The sequence below is a fragment of the Lathyrus oleraceus genome, chromosome 7 (genome assembly GCF_024323335.1).
Source record: "Lathyrus oleraceus cultivar Zhongwan6 chromosome 7, CAAS_Psat_ZW6_1.0, whole genome shotgun sequence".
In the NCBI taxonomy this organism is placed as follows: Eukaryota; Viridiplantae; Streptophyta; class Magnoliopsida; order Fabales; family Fabaceae; genus Lathyrus; species Lathyrus oleraceus.
In genome coordinates, this window is record NC_066585.1 from 505,497,736 (window position 1) to 505,501,319 (window position 3,584).

Sequence of the window (3,584 nt, forward strand, 5' to 3'; positions counted from 1 at the left end):
ATGGTTTCATTTGGATTTTAGGTAACAGATGATGGCTCATAGGCACATTCATGCAGCATGCTGCCACTCAGGTTTTGGCTCAGCTCATGCTTGATGAGGTCTGGTGGTGATGTCCATTGCAGTGTCCTTGGCAAGTTCCTCATGGCAATGTTTGGTGGCAACAAAACAAGATAATGGTGTGCTGCAGGATGTTGAATGGCTTGTTGCTGCAGCAAGGCCAGAATTGTTATACCATGGATTCTCCACTAATTAAATCATGCATTTCCTTGGCTTGGTGGGTTATCTTAGGTTAGAACCATGAAGGGTAAGCAAGGGACAATGTTATGTTGTTAGTGAGTTTTTTTTGGAACTGGTTTGGGACAGACCAAGGCCAATGGTTAGTGATTCAAAATGTCAAACTAAACATGGTGTGCACAAAGTCATTTACTTGCAAATGAAGTAATCAAGAGAAAGCACCACCAAGCATGAAGATTGGATGAAGAATCAAGGAAAATTAGGTTAGGTTAGGTTTTTGATGGTCAAAAATGGGGAGGTTGACTTTGGTCAAAGTTGACCAAAGTTTACAATAGGTCAAAACTTCATTTTTTGGTATTTTCTTTGTAAATGGACAATGGATTGATGATCATGGTGAAATTTAGGGTGTTAGGGTCTTGGGTTGACTTTGGTCAAAGTTGACCAAAAAGTCAATTGTTGACCAAAGTCAACAATTGGTCAAAAATGTCAAATTTTGTATTTTCTTATGTATAATCAAATGTAATGGTTTAAAATGACATGAAATGGATTGAAATAGATTAAAAGATGGTTGGAAATTGGTTTTACAATTGGTTTATTTATGACTTGAATGTTTGACTTTTGAAAAGAAAATAACTTGACTGATAATGTATGTTAACAAGGCCATGAAATGAGATCATAAGATTAGGGCTTTAACATAGTGTCCATGCACCAATAGCATGACCAACACATGGCTTGAAACACAAGGAATTTGGATGTTCAAATGACCAGGACCAAAGGCATATCCACAACCATATGGATAGAATCATTGACTTGGGACCAAGACTAGTGCTCCAAGAAGGGTTAGGCCAAGCAAAAATGACAAAGGGTAAAGATAGAAGGGTTATGAATGCACAATGAGACCGCCAAGTTCATTTGATTCCCCATCTTCTGATTAGGGCTTTGGAGACCAAGATAAGGCCTAGGGAAGCTCCATGAAGTCATGCCTTGAGGAATTAGGGCTTTGAAGGCCCTAGATTGTTTGGACACACCTTTGTTGAAATCAAACCTTCACCACCATCATTAGGGTTTCACATCCCCTGTGCTGATAATGTGATTAGACCGTGCCCTTGAACTTTGATATCTATGTAAACCCTAGTTTTATGAGCCCAAGTTTTTGCTGAATCCATGATGAATGATGCATGTGGATGAATTATGAATGTATGCAAGTCATCTCCTGATCAAGTGATTGGATGCATAGGTGAGAGAGGGGAGGGCAAATTTTGGGGTACAACAATAACATTGATAACGGCTGGTAAAATCCTCCTTCGACGCATGTGTTATGTATTAGACATATTGCTCAGAATTTCATGCGGGAAATCAAAGATAAGACGTTGCAGAAGAAGGTTGTCAATGCAGGTTACGCATTATCAGAACCTTCTTATAAAACACTACTGCAAGGAAATAAGATTGTCAAACGAAGATGCAGTACGGTGGATCGATAGTATTCCATTGGAGAAGTGGACTAGGGCATACGACAACGGTCAGCGTTGGGGCCACATGACAACAAATCTTGTGGAATCAATGAACTATGTCTTTAAAGGCATTTGTAACCTACCTATAACCGCTTTGGTGCAGGCAACATATTTTAGGCTAGGGGCGCTGTTTGAAACCAGACGCTCAAAATGGAGTTCAGTGTTACAATCTGGACAGTTGTTCAGTGATGCTTCAATGAAATTTATCATACATGAAGTTGTCAAAGCAAACACACACGTGGTTATGGTCTTTGACCGAACTAAAGGTTGGTATAGTGTTGCTGAGTCCATGGATCACAATGAGGGCATGTCGATGGGATAGTACAGAGTCAAACTAGGTAGAGGTTGGTGCGACTGCGGAAAGTTCCAAGCCTTTCGTACCCCCTGCTCCCATGTAATTGTGGAATGCTCAAAGGTTCGAAGAGATCCATCCTACTTGCTATCTAAAGTTTACAAAGTCGCCAGCCTTTCAAATGTTTATAAAATTAGTTTTTCCGTAGTGGCAAAAGAGGATTATTGGCCAGAATATCAAGGGGACATCGTCTGGCACAATGAAGTTATGCGAAGGAAGAAAAAGGGTCGCCCAAACAGCACCCGGATTCGAACCGGAATGGATACGGCAAACAAAATGGTTAGACTATGTAGTTCATGCCATCAGCCAGGTCACAATCGTAATAACTGTCCCAGTGTTTGAACGAGTACAATCAGATAAATTTACATGTACCTCTCTATTGCAATATATGAAAAACTAAATTTATTTCAAATTAGATGTTTGTGACGAAAGTACCATTACATAAACAGTAACACAAATAATTATAACAAATACAATACAAGAACTATGCAATTACAACCATCAAAACAATTTTGAACATGTAATGCATTATCCTACGAGCGTCTTGGTCAGTCTTAATATCCACGCATTCGCGCACTTCTCCGTTTTGGTTGAACGTGGACACAAGTCATTGTATTCTTCTAATCCTTTCACCCTCTCCAATTTCTCCCTCTAACCAACTGTACAACGTCCGATTAAGACGTTCAAACGTATCTATGTTTCAAAGTCGAATCTGTATCGGAGCCGCAACGACGGAAAATATTACATCAGCATTTCGTTTCTGAATGTATGCAGACATTGTTAAAATAGAGAAACTTGAAGGTGATGGTGGTTGAACTAGAGAAATTATGGTATTAGGAGATGATTTTGAGTGAAAAATATTGCATCAAAGGTGTGGTATTTATAGAGACGGAACATCAATTGTACATAACATGCAGGCGCCTGAGAGATTGGCGCCAACATGAAAGAACATGCAGGCACCAGATGAATTGGCGCCCACACTACAAAAAACACTTAGGCGCCAGGAGCATTGGCGCCTCCTCATGAGGGTCAATGCATGCGCCAATAGCATTTGCGCCTCCTCGTGAGGAACCCAATGCATGCGCCAATGCTATTGGCGCCTCCTCTTAATGCATTGGGGGTGCGCCAATTCATCTGACGCATCATTTTCAAAACCTGGTTATTTTGGTTTTTTTTTTAATTATTGGTTATTTTTTATTTATTTTTTTAAAAAAATGGTTATTTTAAAAAAATTAAAAAAATTGTAACTACTAATCTAAATATTAAATAATAAAAATTTATCGATTATTTTTTCAAATATACAAAAAAGATTATGGGAATTTATTAAAAAAATTGAATAAATATTTTTAAAGTGTATTCTCTTATAAGTGTCTTATTTATAATTAAAAAACTAAAACGACATTTATTAATCATAGGATAAAAAAGGACCAGCATTTTGTATACATTTGCTTAAGAACCCAACAATTTGTAAACTTAGCATTTCAAAA